General features: G+C 43.0%; 1 protein-coding gene across 2 annotated transcripts in view; it reads left to right on the top strand.

Moving 5' to 3' along the window:
- Window positions 1–361: 361 nt before the first annotated feature.
- KYNU (kynureninase) overlaps window positions 362–19,062 on the top strand; it is a 260,595-nt gene continuing 241,894 nt past the window's right edge. Inside the window, exon 1 of one of the 2 annotated variants that reach the window (XM_030209738.1) lies at window positions 362–455. The gene's annotated coding sequence lies outside the window, so the exon portion shown is untranslated. The remainder of the gene's footprint in view (window positions 456–19,062) is intronic. The other variant, XM_030209735.1, reaches the window with a different exon arrangement.

Genomic DNA, 19,062 nt, shown 5'->3' with positions numbered 1-19,062 from the left:
ACTTTACCTGCTGCCAGTCATTCCTCTTCCACGGTTCGGATCAGGACTTCCTGCAGCCCTTCTGGCTCCTGGATTCTCCATTGGTGTCCATCCCTCCATTCACATACAGATATACGTACAGATGAATGGACACTAGTCATGCTGCAGGAAGCACCTTTCACAACAGGCGCTCTATTTTGAACAAAGCACTCCTGAAAATAGTAACTCTTAAAGGGACAGTAAGGGGAATAATTGGATTGCTGAAGTCAGAAAGAAGAACAGCTTGTACAATCTCTAGTTTTGCATTCCAGCATGTGTGTCACATGATATTCTGCACAGTAGTAAACCGGAACAGGATCTTTAAGCAGCATTGTAGTAAAATGCTCAACTTTTCTAGCTTTTCAGTGTTCCTGAGTGCTTTCACTTTCTCATTACGGCTTCCGCACTGCAGCGATCGAATAACTGTCCATAACAAGGTACTGTGATTTCAATCTGCTCTAGAAAGTGGACCTAACAGTATGACAGGGTTTTTTTTTTTTTTTTTAGAACTGCAGTAATTATTACTGTCCCAACTGCAAAGTAATTTACATAACTGTCTAACAGAGTACATCGCTGCTGACACCACTACTGCAGTTCGAGGTCCCTCAGCACCTTTAATCAAAATCCAACCTCTGAGATAGTTTTAATGTGCTTCAGGGTGAAACTAGACCTCAGATTTTTAGTACATTTCCATTTAATTAGTGTTAGCATTCGTTTTCATAGAAAGAAAGGCCATACAGTGTATTTTTCTAGTTTATTTGTGCTTTAATTAATTAACTTGGCTTAGTCTCTGTCCCTGATATGGACTTAAGATCACTGTGCTTTCCTAAAATATTGAATGGACGAGATAGTTACGCTTGAAACAGAAATGGACTTGATTTTTTTTTTGTCTTATGCAGATTACATTCCTGCCAGCCTGCCCCTTTTGGATAGTTTTTTCTTGTACTGCAATTTTAAATGCCTTGATCTGAGCATTCAAACCCTCTTGCATCCAGGAGTATTAGATTGCAGTACAGAAATGATTCGAAAGGAATGGATGAGCATAAATGTAATTTGGATAAGATAGTTTCTAGTTAAAATTAAATGCCTATGAATGTGACCACTTCTGAAATGTCAGCTAGAGATGTGCACTCGTTGGCATGCATTTGGTTTGTTCAAGCACCTTAAAAATGTTACTGAAGTGAGACAAAATCTGGGCTTAGCATGTTGTAATGTGGGATTTTCCCACCTGCTAAGCCTAGATTCATTGCAGCACTTTATTTTAGCGCACTTCATTTTAGCGCACGATACCTGCTGGGACTTAATACAGGCGCACTTACCACCTCCTGTTTAGGAGGCATGAGGTGCTACAGCATTAACCCTGCGTTATCCAGTTAGTGCACTGGTGAATACTTGGAATGGCCTCCCAGTGGAGGTGGTGGGGATGAAGACTGTCTGAATTCAAGAAAGCTTGGGACAAATACATAGGATCTCTAAGGGAGAAGAAAGGATAGTTGATGGCATGGATGGGTAGCCTGGATAGGCCATATGATCTTTATCTGCCTTCATTTTTCTCTGTTTCTGTAATGCACTAACTGAATAATGCAGGAATTCCCATTCCCCGCCCTTGTCACCCCTTCAGAAAAAAATGATTGAAAAATTTGATAATGCAGGATTCAGCACAAAGAAACATTGAAATTACCGCAGAACGCTTTAAAGCATTTCCTAGTAAGCGTGTTTAAGTGGGCTTACAGTACATTAAGGACTAGATTCTATATATAGCACCAAATAATTTGGCACTGAAAAAAAGCGCTATTCTACAAGCCATGCTTAAAGTTAGGCGTGGTTTATTGAATAGCTCTTAAACCCGAGAATCGTGCCTAACTTTAGGTGTGGCCATTTGCGCCAAATGAAATATGGTGCAAATGTATGCGCCTACATTAGGCATGTATTCCCATTATTCTCTCATGATCTTGTGGCTTCTGGGGCAGGAAAGAACCCCACTCTTAACCTGCCCGCTGTCACTACTGTGCCCGGCACCGCTGTATTTTCAAAATGGCTACCGAGACTGCCTATGGTAGTCTTGCAGGTCTTGGCTGTCTCGGCAGCCATTTTAAAATCACAGTGGCTCCAAGCAGAGTACCGGCAGCAGGCAGGAAGAGTGGGATTCTTTCCTGCCCCTGCAGAGGCCACTAGACCACCAGGGCCCTTCAAAGTAGGATTGCCGGGGAGGGCTGTACTGTTTGGCAGAGGCGGGCAACCGGGCAGAGCCTCTGGTCCTCCTAGAACTTCTGGGCGCTTGGGCAATGCCTGGTTACCCGAATGGTCAGACTGCCCCTGAGTCACAGCATGTGATTTACTGTGTGTGTGAAAGGATCTCTAACTGTATCAAACTGTAAGGAGTATAACCACTAAAATATAATTGATCAGACTGGTTTACAGAAAGGCACAAATGATGCAAGCATGGCAGAGGTGTTTTGATAGTCAGGCAAATGCCTCACCCTCATACCTAGGTGGGGAAAGTAGGGTAGCCTTGTAAGTTCTCTAATGGAATGTGGGCATTGAAAATTAGGAAAGTGGAGTGTGGATTGGAGTAGATAAGATGAAATGTTTTGTGAAAGGCTGCAGTTGCAGAGCTTAGCATCCAAAGGGCTGGGATTCTAAAAGAGGAAGAATAGAGGTCAATCTCTCTGCCTCTCTTTGAACTTGAGGGGAGGGGATAGTTTTTCTCTCAGTGCTAGGATAGCTGGAATTACAGAACTTGGACATTAGATGGCTAAATGATATCTGTGCTTTGTGGAATCTGTGAATCATGGTCAACAAACAGAGGGTGAGAGTTATACAGAGTGGTTTCCATGTTCTGTGGAATTTGTGAATCCTGTCATGTAATACAGGTCACAGATCAGAGAGGAATGAAAAGTCATAAGAGAGTTAGATCCACAAAAATGTTTATTGGGATTTTTCCTGAGGAAAGGGGAGGGAAATTCAAACCCGCTAATATTCTTTTACTCTAGATGATGGCACCATTAACTTAATACACATTAACATAATGACATTTTTGGACACACCCACCCTTCCCTCTTTCCCCTGTTTCCGCTGTTACTTTTGTTCCTCTCCAATCCTCTTCACTATTTCTAATGTAGGTCATATCTTTGCGGTGCAATGTAAGCCACATTGAGCCTGACACAGTTGGGAAAATGTGGGGTACAAATGTGATAATAAATAAATAAATATTAAACAAGAACTGATGAAGCTTCTTTCAGGTCGGTACCCCGAACCCAGGTAAGTTCCTGAGGGGGCATTACATACCCCCTTGCAGTTGTGCGGTATTCAAATTGCAGGCAAAGCTTGTTGAATGCCATTTAGCGCCCAATCTGCACTTACGCAAATGAGTGTTACATTTACCTGCATAAGTGCTAGTATTATATAATCTTAGCACACAAATGGTGCTTACATTTAGGCACTAACTTCCAGATTCCATATAGTGCGCCTAGATATCTGCACCAAAATCCAATGTACTTAACTTAACAAACTTAGAGGTCCTTTTACTCAGCTGTGGGAAAAAAAGAACCCCCCCCCCCCAAAAAAAAAAAAATGGCCACATGGTAAGATAACCCTTACCGCATGGCCATGCGGTGGGGAGCACTTACCGCCACCCATTGAGGTGGCAGCAAGGGTTTTCGCAGTAACCCGGCAGTAATCATGCAGCACGCGGTGATGCCCGATTACTGATGGGTTAGCGCCACAGTAGACAAAAAAATCTCCAGAGCACCGGAAATGTTGCGGACTCCAGACAGAACTACCGCTGGTGGTCGTGTTAGGCCAGCAGTAGTTCTGGTTTAGTGAGCAGTAAGCCTGCATTGCACTTACTGCCGCTTCATAAAAGACCCCCTTAACAAGCTAATGAGCACTGATAACAGCAATTAACAAGCAATACTGAGCACTAATTGGCACTAATTAAAATTTACGTGCACAACTTGCTAAGAATATTCTGTAACGAAGGAAGCTGAACTTCTAACGCACGTAGGCAAAAAGGGGCGTGGTTATGGGTGGGGAAATGGGTGTTTCATGGAGGTTCTGAAATTTACGCATGTAATTATAGAATAAGGCCCAGTGCGCATAAATCTACATGCTGGGATTTATGCCATATTTTCGTTGGTGTAAATGGGTGCGCGTACTTTTAGGCACTGAGATATCAACTAAGTGTATTATATATACCGCTACCACGTCTAAATCTAGCCACCGCTTATAGAATACGCTTCGTTGGCACTGATTTACACATTGATTTTTTAGGCAGCATTTATAGAATCTCCCCCTAATGGGCCAATATTCAGACTGTGGGAGACTGCCCAGCTAATTCCCATGGTCAGCAGTGAGACCGGATATTCAATACCAGGTTGTTTCCAATAGGCGGCATTGAATATCTGGTTTATTTTTGCCTTGTTTAAACTTAACTGGCCTAGCCAATATTCAGCACTGGCCAGTTAAGTTTAAACTGGCCAAAGATAGGCCTGCTATTTCAGTGACCAGATTTGGCCACCAAACTTAGCCAGCAAAGTGCTGAATATTAGCAGATAGCTGGTTAAGAGCTATTTAACTGGCCAGGAGCCATTCCTGGCCGGTTAAGTTTCAAAGTTTGTTAAAATGTAACATACTGCTCAAAAATACTAAAGTCAGTTAAAAATGTGAAAAGAATGCCAATAACTTAACAGGAAAGAAAAGCTAAAAAGCAAACATCTTCACAACACACATATAATCATACATAGCAGAACCCAGGGCTCCCGGAAAAAAGTACCAGAGACAGCAAAATCAAGGGCCCAAAGCTTCTAAATAAAAAGATCTTCAATTGTGTCTTAAAAATAGATAAGGACTCTTCCTGCCTAATGTGTATAGGCAAGGTATTCCAAAGCCTAGTTTCCGAGACAGAAAACATCTACTTCTAAAAGATTGTTGTGGTATCTCTCGAACAAAAGTGACCATTAAAAGATATGAAGAAGATGATCTAAGTGTCCAAAGAGGGACGTAGTTAGTCAAAAATTCCAAACATAATATGGAGCATCAGTGGTTAAAACGTTATAAATATAAAAAAAGAGTCTTAAACTTTATCCGGAAACTACTTGGGAGCCAATATTCCTCACGAAGTAAGGGGGTCATATTACCAAGTCTCCTGGAAACAGTCAGAAGCTTAATACTTAATTTTTAGACTATCTGCAAATGTTGCAGATCTGATTGATGTAAACCACTGTATAAAGCATTGCAATAGTCCATCTGACTGATAACAAGAGAATGGATCATGACCTGCAAAACTGAAACCTGAAAAAACAAGTTTGGACTACTTGAGAAATGTGGGCTCACCCATTCTCACACACCCCTCAGCAACCGCCCCCCCTGCACTCACACTCACCCGTTCTCACACACCTCTCAGAAGAAAACCCCCACTCAAACCAGTATACCCACATTCACACTCATTCATTCTCACACTCACCCCTCAGCAGTATACCCCCATTTTCACGTCCCCCTAGTAGCACACCCCCATTCACACTCATTCTTACACCCCCTCAATAGTACACCCCCAGTCACACCTTCTCACCCAAGAACCACACCCCCATTCACATTCACCCATTCTCACACCTTCCCTCAAGGGTACAACTCCTTAGTAGCACACCCTCATCCTCACTCACACTCACCAATTCTAACATACCCATTCACGCTCATTCTCAGCAGTACACCCCCACTCAGCCATTTTCACACACCCCTAGCACTATGAATGTTTAAGGCTCGGTTAAAGTAGAATATATTTAAAGCAGGTAATAGTTTCTGGGCCAGTCATGGAGCTAGATATTAAATGGAAGATTATTAATGAAGGCACTAGAAGACTATTAAGGAAGCCAAATTTACAAGGGTCAGCTATTTCTTATAACTAAATGAATGAATTTGAAGTCTCCTCAACTGAGCATTGGCAAAATGAACAGTGTCTGCAAATCATGTTGTGCACTAAAATTTAAGGCAGAACCCCCTGGTATGTGTTGCTCAGGAGGTAAAATAAAGCTCCCTCCTCTAGTACCACTAAAATCCTTAAACCAATGGCTGTGCACCAGCTGCAATGCATTTTCTGGAAAACATTCGAACATACAACTCATGTTTTCAAATGATCTCATTTGGGGCACATGAAATCAAAGAAAGTGGTTTTATGCCTACCTTCAAGGTTAAGGGCCAGATTTACCACAGAGCAGGATCATTATTATCATTACCTAATGAAAAGCATATATTTCTACAAATCTATTTTATGGACAATGAAAATGTTGAAGCCAAACATCCTTGTGTCATTGTGCCTGGTGTATATTATAACATTGTACATGATCTACAATGATTGTTGCATGACAATCCACCAGGAATGCCACCGCATCAACTACACTTAAAAATTGGTTTGCCAATGATAGTGCTACGAAATCTAAATGCGCCAAAGCTATGCAATGGCACACATTTAGCTCTTAAAACTCTAATGCCACATGTTATTGAAGCTACAATATTGACAGGTTGTTCCAAAGGACAGCACATTTTTATACCTAAAATTCCTCCTATACCATCTGACTATCAGATACAGTTCAAAGGACTGAAGTTGCCAGTTCAACTAGCCCTTGCAACGTTGATATATAAGACTCAAGGTCAAACGTTAAAAGTCACAGGTGTCAACTTACAAACCCATGTTCACATGACCAATTATATATCGCCTGTTCACAAATTGGCTCAAATAAATCTTTATACATACAGTGGTGGAAATAAGTATTTGATCCCTTGCTGATTTTGTAAGTTTGCCCACTGACAAAGACATGAGCAGCCCATAATTGAAGGGTAGGTTATTGGTAACAGTGAGAGATAGCACATCACAAATTAAATCCGGAAAATCACATTGTGGAAAGTATATGAATTTATTTGCATTCTGCAGAGGGAAATAAGTATTTGATCCCCCACCAACCAGTAAGAGATCTGGCCCCTACAGACCAGGTAGATGCTCCAAATCAACTCGTTACCTGCATGACAGACAGCTGTCGGCAATGGTCACCTGTATGAAAGACACCTGTCCACAGACTCAGTGAATCAGTCAGACTCTAACCTCTACAAAATGGCCAAGAGCAAGGAGCTGTCAAAGGATGTCAGGGACAAGATCATACACCTGCACAAGGCTGGAATGGGCTACAAAACCATCAGTAAGACGCTGGGCGAGAAGGAGACAACTGTTGGTGCCATAGTAAGAAAATGGAAGAAGTACAAAATGACTGTCAATCGACAAAGATCTGGGGCTCCACGCAAAATCTCACCTCGTGGGGTATCCTTGATCATGAGGAAGGTTAGAAATCAGCCTACAACTACAAGGGGGGAACTTGTCAATGATCTCAAGGCAGCTGGGACAACTGTCACCACGAAAACCATTGGTAACACATTACGACATAACGGATTGCAATCCTGCAGTGCCCGCAAGGTCCCCCTGCTCCGGAAGGCACATGTGACGGCCCGTCTGAAGTTTGCCAGTGAACACCTGGATGATGCCGAGAGTGATTGGGAGAAGGTGCTGTGGTCAGATGAGACAAAAATTGAGCTCTTTGGCATGAACTCAACTCGCCGTGTTTGGAGGAAGAGAAATGCTGCCTATGACCCAAAGAACACCGTCCCCACTGTCAAGCATGGAGGTGGAAATGTTATGTTTTGGGGGTGTTTCTCTGCTAAGGGCACAGGACTACTTCACCGCATCAATGGGAGAATGGATGGGGCCATGTACCGTACAATTCTGAGTGACAACCTCCTTCCCTCCGCCAGGGCCTTAAAAATGGGTCGTGGCTGGGTCTTCCAGCACGACAATGACCCAAAACATACAGCCAAGGCAACAAAGGAGTGGCTCAGGAAGAAGCACATTAGGGTCATGGAGTGGCCTAGCCAGTCACCAGACCTTAATCCCATTGAAAACTTATGGAGGGAGCTGAAGCTGCGAGTTGCCAAGCGACAGCCCAGAACTCTTAATGATTTAGAGATGATCTGCAAAGAGGAGTGGACCAAAATTCCTCCTGACATGTGTGCAAACCTCATCATCAACTACAGAAGACGTCTGACCGCTGTGCTTGCCAACAAGGGTTTTGCCACCAAGTATTAGGTCTTGTTTGCCAGAGGGATTAAATACTTATTTCCCTCTGTAGAATGCAAATAAATTCATATACTTTCCACAATGTGATTTTCCGGATTTAATTTGTGATGTGCTATCTCTCACTGTTACCAATAACCTACCCTTCAATTATGGGCTGCTCATGTCTTTGTCAGTGGGCAAACTTACAAAATCAGCAAGGGATCAAATACTTATTTCCACCACTGTATATGCTCCAAATCGCAAAACAAAAAATGTTGTCTATCAAAATGCGCTCGAATAAGGACTTATTACAAATTATATTAAACACTAGTAAAAAAAAAAGCCTGTTTCTGAAAGAAATGAAACGGGCGCTAGCAAGGTTGTCCTCTAATGGCAATTATGTTTTTAAGGGAACTGTTAGGAGAGAGTATGTGTGAGAGAGAGAGTGAGTGAGTATATGTTAGAGAGTGAATGAGTATGTGTCAGAGAGAGAGAGTGTGTGATTGAGACAGAATGTGTGTGTCTGTGTGAATGAGAGTGTAGTGTGTGTCCCGTGTGCAGCAATTATGCTCTCTCCCCTGCATTCATCCATATGCAGCAAATGTCCTCTGTGCCCTGCCCCCTTCATCCATCCATGTGCAGCATCTCTCCCCCGCCCCCTCCATCCATCATGGTGCAGCAATTCTCCTCTGTCCCTTGCCCTCCCCCCTACATGTGCATCAAGTCTGCATTCTCCCCTGGCCTCTCCTCCATCCAACCATATCCAGGGCCCCCTCCCTCCATCTCTCTCCCCTCCAAATTCCAGGACCCCTCCCCTTTGATTTCCAGGACCCCCTCCCTCCTCCCCTTCGAGTTACAGGACCCCACCCTCCCCTCCGAGTTCCATGCCCCCCATTCTCGTTCGAGTTCCACACCCCCGTGCCTCCCTCCCCCTCCCCTTCGAGTTCCAGGATGACCCCCCTCCCCTTCGAGGTCCAGGATGACCCCTCCCCTTTCCTTCGACTTGCAGGATGCCCCCTCCCTCCTAGGTCCACGCCCCCCTCTCCTCTGAGTTCCATGCCCCCGCGCCTCCCTCCCTCTCTTTCTCTGCCCTCCAAGCATGACCTGTCCTCCAACAGCCCCTCACCTTCCTAAGTGCTGGCTGGTCCCACCCTTCCGGAAACAGGAAATGAGGGCGGGACCAGAGGCAGAGCTGAGACACATGTGAAGGCAGTGTGAAGCGCTGCTCGCCTTCACTGTGGACGCTGCACCCCAAGGTAAGAATTTTTAAAATACAGCCAGCACTTAGGAAGGTGAGGGGCTGCCGGAGGACAGGTCATGCTTGGAGGGCAGAGAGAGAGAGGGAGGGAGGTGCGGGGGCTGGCAACTATACAGAGTTCCCTCGAAGGGGGGGGGGCGATTACGAACCCCAGGAACACTACGCAGCTTCACTGCTACGCTGCCACGGAGTCAGCTTCAGAACGTTGGAGGTGTGAATTATTATATTAGATACTTAATATTTATCTAATCCTGTGTATTATATTTCTGTTTGTACAAATAAAAATATATCTATATACGTATATCTATACCTATTCTTTATGTTGCATTTCTCACATTAAAGACATCAAACAAAATGTAACAACCATCATAAATGAGTTAAAAATACATATTTATATCCTCATTCAGAAAGAGTGCACACTTTTTCCTGATTACGTGGTCATGGGTGAATCATCGGAAAGAGTGTGCATTCTTTCTAGAAAAGTGTGCCTTCTTTGTAAGCAGTGTGTGTTATTTGCAAAGAGGGCAAACTCTTTGCAAAGGGGGTACACTGTTTTGAAAGAGTGCACACTCTTGACAACATTGCTCCGAAAACAAAATAAAGACTAACCAAGACATAAAAATATATACAATGCTACAAACTATGGGGGACTGAAACAAATCAAAAATTTTGGGCTGCCGCAGCCCATTCATATAAATCATCAGGTGTAGTTTGGATCCTCTGGAAGCTTGCTGTGTTCTTTTAAATAAATAAAGAAGATTGTCTATTTCTGCCTTGCAGGTGCCTGATTCCAATGAGGATCGAATCATTTAGCTTAAACCAAATGTTATTCAGTATAATGTTGGGCTTGTGTATAGTACATATACATGAGCACCTCATGAATATACTCTTAGTGCAAATCATTCAGCACGAAACAGAGACTAAGGGCCCTGTTTACTAAGGCACGCTGTAGGCGCGCTAACTTTTTAGTGCACACTAACGATAGAGACACCCATTCTATTCCTATGAGTGTCTCTAGCATTAGTGTGTGCTAAATTTTAGCGCGCGCTAAAAGGTTTGCACGCCTACAGCTCAGTTTAGTAAACAGGACCCTTAATCTGATACACTAAAACTGCAAGCAGCACATGGACTACAGTGTACCATTACAATATTCATGGCTTGCCAAATTCTATTAGCAACGTAAAGACAGATCAAGCAAATCAATCATTTGTTTGCCAACCACTTTGCGAAAGCCAAATTAAAAAGTCATTGAAACTATAGTAGAATATATTCTTTATTCTCTGTCAAAGTGAACTTTTGGAATTCATGGTATTGGCACGATTGGGAATATTCTTATTATGGGAAAAGTCGACGTGAAAGCAACATGCAGGCTGAGAGGCAAGAAGTGTTTGGGGAGTAATCTATGTAGGATCTATGGCAGTTTTTGCAGAGCAAATAATTTACTGCAGAGACAATGGCTTAGATTAGGTCATTTAGTTTGTGTATGTTTGCTAGCAGGAGGAAAGGGGAGAAACATGCTTCATTTTTATTGGTTTATATTTCTTGAAGTTAGGGACTTAGTGAATTTGGGATGTGCAGGTTTTCTTTTCAAACTTCCAGACACCTCTAATATTACACTTCAGTATTGATCTCTTACCTTTCTCTTTCAGGATAAAAAAAAAAAGCTGACTAGGGCCTAGAATGAGCCTGAAGCAATAGTTCAGGAAGTAAACATTTACTATACTAATTTCTGTACTTGGCAGCTTTGAGCACCAGCGTACACACTGTTGATGCTAAGCAGGACAGTGTGAACCATAATTTAGGAGTAGGTGCAAATTATAAGAAAGGGAAAAATAAGATAGAGAAAACTGGGTTCAATTTTGATTTGAGTTCCATATCAGCCATTACTGAAAAGGTGTCAAGAAGTGGCTTGTTGGCAATGCTATGGAGTTGGATTAGCACTTTCTTAGAGGATAATAGTCTGGTGTTAGTGCAGGTTCTCTGTCTAAGTTTCAAAGAATAGCATTTGGTGTATCCCAGGACTTGGTGTTGTCTCCTTTGTTATTTAGGCGGTCTTTTATTAAGCATCGGTAAGTCCAACGCAGGCTTACCGCTGCTAAACCATTAGTACCGCTGGGCTACTGCAGCAGCCCGGCGGTAGTTCGTACCCCAAGTGCACTCCATTTCTGGCACTAGGGGGGAATTAGAGGGAATTGGGACTTGATATACCGCCTTTCTGTGGTTTTTGCAACTACATTCAAAGCGGTTTACATATTCAGGTACTTATTTTTGTACCAGGGGCAATGGAGGGTGAAGTGACTTGCCCAGAGTCACAAGGAGCTGCAGTGGGAATCAAATTTTTATTTTTGTAGTGCCAGTGTTTACCCAGCAGTAACTGGGCAGTGCCGCGAGCTGCTCAGTTACCACTGGATTAGCGCGGGAGCCCTTTCCATCACCTTAGTGGGTGGTGGTAAGTGCTCCCCTCTGAAATGGCCATTAGGCAAGTGAAGCACTTGACGCATGGCCATTCCTTTAAAAAAACAAAACAAAAATAAAACAACTTTTTACTGGCTGCAGTAAAAGGGGGCGTCATAAATATGTTCTGATGCCAGCACAGGCTCCCTTTTGCTGCAGCTTAGTAAAAGGACCCCTCCTGGGTAAGGATACCTTTTTACATTCATCTCCACTGCTGGTTGTCATTGGTGTCATCCTTCACTTTGTTTGCAGTGGCATATCAAGGGCGGGGGGGTGGGGGCGGTCCATCCCGGGTGTACCTGCAGGAGGGGTGTAGGGAGCAGCCGTGCGGCTATCGGCTCCGCCGGTTCTGTGCTCCCTCTGCTGTTACTTCCTGTTCTGGAGCAGAAGGAGCAGGGAACCGGCGGAGCTGACAACCGTGCGGCACAGAAGGAGCAGGGAACTGGCAGAGCCGACAGTCGCATGGCTGCTCCCAACACCCCAGCAGGCAAGAAGAATGCACCCGGGAGGGCTTCGAGGTGATACACCGGGGGGGGGGTGTCGTGCTGCACCCGGGAAGGGGGGGGCGGACAACGCTGCACCTGGGGGGGGGGGGTGCACAGCGGTCATCCGCCCCGGATGGCAGCTGACCAAGGAACGCCACTGTTTGTTTGGACTATATCATTTTTACGTAGAGGCTTCCTCTTGTTTTTCCTTTTGACGCAGGGGAAGGAAACCATCAAAGGGAGGAAAAAGTGAAGAGGAGTCTGGGTAAGATAGAGTGGAATAGAGTGGTTTAGTATTTAATATGAGAAAGGCTGATGTGTTGTGTGGTTCATGGCAGCTAGAAGTTTGGTGTTCCTGTGTGATGGAAATTGAAGAAGGAGAATATGCATTATCTGGGGTTTACTCTGGAAAGGCTTGGTGATTTGGAATCTCGGGGATGGTTCAAGAGTGTTTCTGGAAGTTGCAAAAAGTAGATAAACTGAGGGGTTTTTCACTCTAAAAAAAAAAACTTTTGAATGCTAGTGCAGGTATGAGTTCTCCAGTTGTTGGATTATTATATTTATTTTTATTTAGATAGTTTGTCGGCACTGATCTCCTTCTGCTTTACTCCCCTCTCCCCCAAAACAATATATCCAACACCATAGACATGACGTTGTCATTGTTTGCTTCTGCTCCTGATGAAATACAGTAGCTCACAACCCCCTGCCCCCCCCACCCACCCACCCATACACACACACAAAAACAGGTAAGAGGGTAGGAAAGTCCCTACCTGCTTCATAGTACCTCCATGAATAAGATAATAGGCTAAGTAGACAATTGGGACTTTTTGAATTTCCCTCTTTTTTAACTTTCTCATTCCTCTCCCCCAAACCCCTGTCTCAATGCAACACTACTAGTATTTTATTTTAAGCATTCATTTTAAAAATGAAGCAAAGAAAAGGTAATCATACAAAAAAGAAATAAACAAACAAACAAACAAACAAACAAACAAACCAGAAAGCAACACAATCTAATTCATAATAGATTTTCTAAATGTTAAACATCCATAGCTATCTCAGTATGTTTATGATACTGTATTGCAAAATTGGATTCTTACAACAAATTACTTTCTTATGCATTATTCTTATGTATCCAATACTGTTTATTGTAAGCCACATTGAACTCAAACTTGTTTGGGATAATGTGGGATATAAATATCACAAACAAAGGAATAAATAAAAGTAAATCTAGGTTGTCTTTATAAAACACAGTTAAAAAAAAAACAAAAGAAAAAGAAATCTATATAATTTGTAAATATGTATCACAGCCCCCTTGAGGCAAAAGATCCCGCAGTTTATTTCTCCCTCCCCCTCTCACTTCTCAGAACTTGCAAATACCCTGAAAAGGTACAGACATAGTGGGCTTATGCCGTGTTATCAACAGTAGGCTGGAAACGAACTAGCCTGCCTTATTTCTAGGGACTCTTTAATAACCAAAAGGAAATGGAACATGTGGATTTTTTTTTAGTAAGAAATGCTAGTAATCTTTTGTAAAGTCAGTATGTTGTTTTCTCCTAGGCATAAGGACTGGCACAGAGGAAACAATTAGGATTTTTCTATTTTTGTATGGTTTCTAAACAATACAACAACATAAACAAGGTAATCAATCTTGGTAAAGCAATTTCAGGGGGGTCATAGTAATAGACCATATGGTATTTTTCATGCCCACATTTATAGTAATACTTTACCACACATACTGTGAAACATTCTTTTTCCGCAATAATTCCCAGTAGTTGAGTAGCTCAGTTTGAGCTACCACAGCATTTTTAGAACAGTCTGGGTATTTGAGATGTACATTAAGGATGTCCAGGCATTTGCTATGCTATGGTAGATTTTTTTTTTTTTTTTTTTACTATAAATGCATAGTTTTTTTAAATATATAGAAGAAATAAGGGTCAACAAAATAATTGTACATATTACCTTTTATTTAACTAAGAGGCCCTTTTAATAAGTTGCATTAGGTGCTAAAACGCATCTAATGCAGCAAAAAAAAAAAAAAAAAAAGAAAGGCCTTTAATGGGAAAAATAGAAAAATGGCATTTTTACAGCTGCAGTAAAAATTGCTGTAGTGCTCAGATTGACCTACGTTTTACTGTAGCTTAGTAAAAGGACCCTTTAATAAATAATATGGGGAAATTAGTAATTAGGAATGTCAGAGAGAAAATGATTGATTAAACACATGTTTAATCAATGCGTGGGATATGCATAAAGGAATCCTGTGCAGCAGGAATGGATCCTCAGAAGCTTAGCTGAAATTGGGTGGCGGAGCAGGTGGGGGGAAGAGGGGTTGGTGGTTGGGAGGCTAGAATAGGGGAGGGCAGACTTATACGGTCTGTACCAGAGCCGGTGATGGGAGACGGGACTGGTGGTTGGGAGGCGGGAAATACTGCTAGGCAGACTTATACGGTCTGTGCCCTGAAAAAGACAGGTACAAATTCAAGATATGAGTTTATCTTGGGCAGACTAGATGGACCATGCAGGTCTTTTTCTGCCGTCATCTACTATGTTACTATGTTATATGTTACTATGTTACTATGTAATCATGTGTATTCAGCTGCTGCAGAGGAGCCTTCATTCTGTAAAATTTCTGAGCTGCATGCATGACTGAATATGTTGAGATAGGGGTCCTTTTACTAAGCGGCTGTAAAACGTGGCCTGCGGTAATGTAGGTGCGTGTATTGGGCGCATGCCAGGCCAGTTTTTAACCACGTCTGCAAAAAAGGGGCTTTTTTTAATGGGACAGGAAAAGGGCATGCAGTAAAACTGAAACCGGTATGCGTGCAAAACCAGCCTGAGCCTTTAGCGCCACCCATTCATCTATTGGTAAGGGCTCACACGCTACACGTGCAGTGACCGGTTGGCACGCGCCAATTGCCGATTACCTCCGGAAATAACATGCATGGGAGGAAATAAATAAATCATTTAGGCATTATGGACGCACGTCAAATCTAAACTTACTGCCGGGGGGGGGGGGGTGCGGTAGCCTGGCGGTAGTCTCATTTAGGCGCACGCGCATAGCGCCTAACGCACCTTTGTAAAAGGGCCCCTCAGTTTATTTATTTATAGCATTTATATCCCACAATTTCCCACCCACAGGCAGGCTCAGTGTGGCTTACAACAGTCTGTTTAAAAAAAACACCAAAAAAAATCCATCAATTCAGCAAACAAACAATCTGCTTCGTAGAAGTGTTAGAGAGAAAGTGTAAATGCAAAGAAGGGAAAAAAAGAAAGGGTAGTGGTGATCAATATGACACCTTGACAGAGGCAGTTCAGAAGTAAGAGATGCTAGGCGGGATTTAAGTGTAAGCTTTCCCAAATAAAAAGGTCTTGAGGCGTTTTTTGAAGGTCGGGTGATCAGGAGTAAAAGTTTCACCAATTTAGGTAGACCATTCCAGAAATGAGAGCTAACATAGGAGAAGGTGGATGCGTAGGTGGTCTTATACTTGAGGCCACTATAAACTGGGTAATGGAGATTTAGGTACGAACAAGCTGATATGTGAGAGTTCCTAGGTGGCAGGCTGATAAGGGTGTCCATATATGCTGGGGCTTCACCGTAGATGATTTTATGCACCAGAGTACAAATTTTAAAAGTGATTCGGCAGTGTGTTTTCTGTCTGTAATAATGAGGTCCTGAGCTTGTCAGGAGTTATTTGTCGGAGATTTACACTTGTCTTTAAGGGGTCCTTTTACTAAGCTGCAGTAAAAAGTGGCCTTTGTGCGCCCTTAAGTAGGTCTTTCCCACACGCTAAAGTGCAGGCCAGGAAATGGCTGATTTTCATTTTCTGAATTAATGGCCGTGCGCTAATGTTAGCACTTAAATTAATGCATGAGTCTTACAACCACCTATTTTGTAGGCGGTAAGGGCTCACTTGCAAACCCAGCGCTGATTAGCCCAGAAGTGCCCACTTTCTGCCCCCCAGACATGCCCCCTCAGCCTAAAAATGAAATGCATTTTTTAGCACCTAGGTAGCGCACGCACATTTGAAACTTATCATGGGATGCTGCAGCACCCTGTGGTAAGCCCTTTTTAAGCTGCAGCAAACATGCGTTAGTGTTTGACGCAGCTTAGTAAAAGGACCTCTAAGTAATTTTTGCACATCTCTAATTTTGAAGATTAGGGCCCCAGGTCAAAACTTGGAGGCAACCAGTACCATTTTGAAGTACAGATCTGCTGGTGCGCACCATTTTGAATTACAACACTGAAGCAGAGGAGCAACTAGGGATTGTTTCTACCTCATTAGTACCAGTAGTAACATGATGGTTGGTAGGGAGACATTCAGGATGGTCTCAATGACTGGGTCCATGCCCAGGATGGGGTTGCTTTTTATTATTTCCTAATAATATATGGGAGTCAAACAATATTCCAAATGTAATCCCTGGTTCAAAAACAATATATCATTAACTACCACCTGTGATTTTTTTTTTTCATCAAAAAACTATGTTAATCAATATATTAAAAAACATATCACTGAAAACAATTGCATCTATTAATACACTAGGAAAAAAGGCCCGTTTCTGTAAGAAATGAAACGGGCGCTAGCAAGGTTTTCCTTTGAGTGTGTATGTTTGAGAGAGTGTGTGTGAGACTAACTGTGTGAGAGAGAGAGAGAGAGTGAATGTGCAACTGTGTGTGTGTAACAGAGAGTGGGTGCGAGTGCGGTCGATTCTTTGATGTGGCCCACACAGTGCTGTGTTTGGCGAGACGCGGGCATATCTGAAAGGGGAAAGGGAACCGTGTGAAGCTAATTTGGTGCAAGGGTGTACTTGGCTCAGCGTGTGTGCGTTGTTGTGGTGTCTCGCGTGGGCATGGTGAGAGAATGAGTGCTAGACCTGTGGAGAGAGTGGTGCTGGCGGCGGGAAGAGTCTGCATCAGTACCACATCGATCAGCTGATCAGCGCCGTGGAGAGCGAGTTGCAAGGGTGTACTTGGCTCCGTGCGTTGTTGTGGTGTCTCGCATGGGTGTGGCGAGAGAATGAGTGCTGGACCCATGGAGAGTGGTGCTGGCGGCAGGAAGAGTCTGCCTCAGTGCTGCATCGATCAGCTGATCAGCGCCGTGGAGAGCGAGCTGCAGGTGGGCAGAGAAAAAGGAGAACCCATGGAGAGGCAGCTGAGCGTTACTATGCAGGATGCTGAGCTCTGGCTGTGCTGCAAGGAACTGACCAATCCTATTTAATAGAATGCACCTCCAACATTCTGAAGCCGAGAAACCTCGTGTGGTTGGTCACTTCTGCTTGTGATGAACCCGGAAGTACGTGATGTCAATTCAGGAGATGGATACAGAGAGCAGGAATGCCTCAGCCATGCAGTCAGCTTCAGAATGTTGGAGGTGCGTTTTATTATATAGGATAAAGTGTGCTCAGAAAACAAATTATGGCTGTACCAATATAAGGGGTTCTTTTGCCAAACTGTGGGAAAAAGGGCCCTGCGGTAGCTGTTTTTCCTACATGCGAGGGCCCTTTTCACCGCAGTGGATAAAAAGCTCCCCCCCCCCCCAAAAAAAAATGGCCATGTGGCACGATAACGCTTATCGTGTTTCCATATGGTGGGGAGCATTTACCGCTACCCATTGAGGTGGTGGTAAGGGCTCCCGCGGTAACCCAGCGATAATAGGGCAGCATGCGGCAATGCCCAATTACCGCCAGGTTACCGCCACACTAACCATTTCCAGGGTGGCCGCATTGGGCTGGCAGTAGTCCCAGAATAGTGTGCGGTAAGCCCACATTCAGCTTACCACCACTTCATAAAAGGGCCCCATGTCAGTATGTCCACCGTTATCTATCATCACACACAAAAGAAATTACATGTCCATTATTTCTCCTTCATTAAATATATGTTTGTTTTGAAGGTACTACATACAAACTATATCACTATATTTTCTTTTTGTTTATATGCAGTTGTTGTGTATATCTCCTGGGGAACAGCCAGAATGGATTCAAATCAGGATGAGATAGTCTGGCACTGCTTCTGTCGTACATTTTAATGCACATTTTGGATTGCTCTTAGTGAGTTACTATGGAATAGACTCACATTAACCAGCTGGTGAACCTGTGAATGAACATCTTCAAGTTGAAGGCTTTATGTGAGCTGCTAATAGGATAAGTGTCGAGTGTTATACTTAACATACATTTGATGAAGAAGCAATAATAGACATATCATTTCTTTCGTGTGTGATGATAGATAAAAGTGGCCATATTCACATATATTGGTACAGCCATAATTTGTTTTCTGAGCACACTTTATATATTAATAGATGCAATTGTTTTCAGTGATATGTGTTTTTTTAAATATATTGTTTAAGATACTTTTTTGATTAATAAAAAAGAGAATTTTCACCTAGGATAGTTTATGATATATTGCTTTTTATCAGCCAGAGTGAGAGCAAGCATCATAATTCCTGAGGCAATAAGGCAGGGCTACTTACTGTGTCCTTAGAGGGGGAGGGCATTATCTCTTTTCACCAATGCTGTTTTAACATCAAGAAAACAAAACAAAGCATTAAGTGGACCTTTTGCTAATTTGCGCTAGTAAATGGGCTTAGCATATCCTAACGCAGGACTTCCAATGTGCTAAGCCCGTTTTTAGTGCAGTTGTAAAATAGGCATTTTTCTATTTGTTGAATTTCAGGCCATGCACTCAGGTTTGCATTAGCATACAGCCATTAAAAAAAAAAAATTAATATGTGAGCACTTACCACCTCCTATTTAGGAGGTGC

This window comes from Microcaecilia unicolor, chromosome 7 (assembly GCF_901765095.1).
Source record: "Microcaecilia unicolor chromosome 7, aMicUni1.1, whole genome shotgun sequence".
Classification (NCBI taxonomy): Eukaryota; Metazoa; Chordata; class Amphibia; order Gymnophiona; family Siphonopidae; genus Microcaecilia; species Microcaecilia unicolor.
Note: the sequence above shows the minus strand (reverse complement) of the source record. Positions and strands in the feature narration are given on the sequence as shown.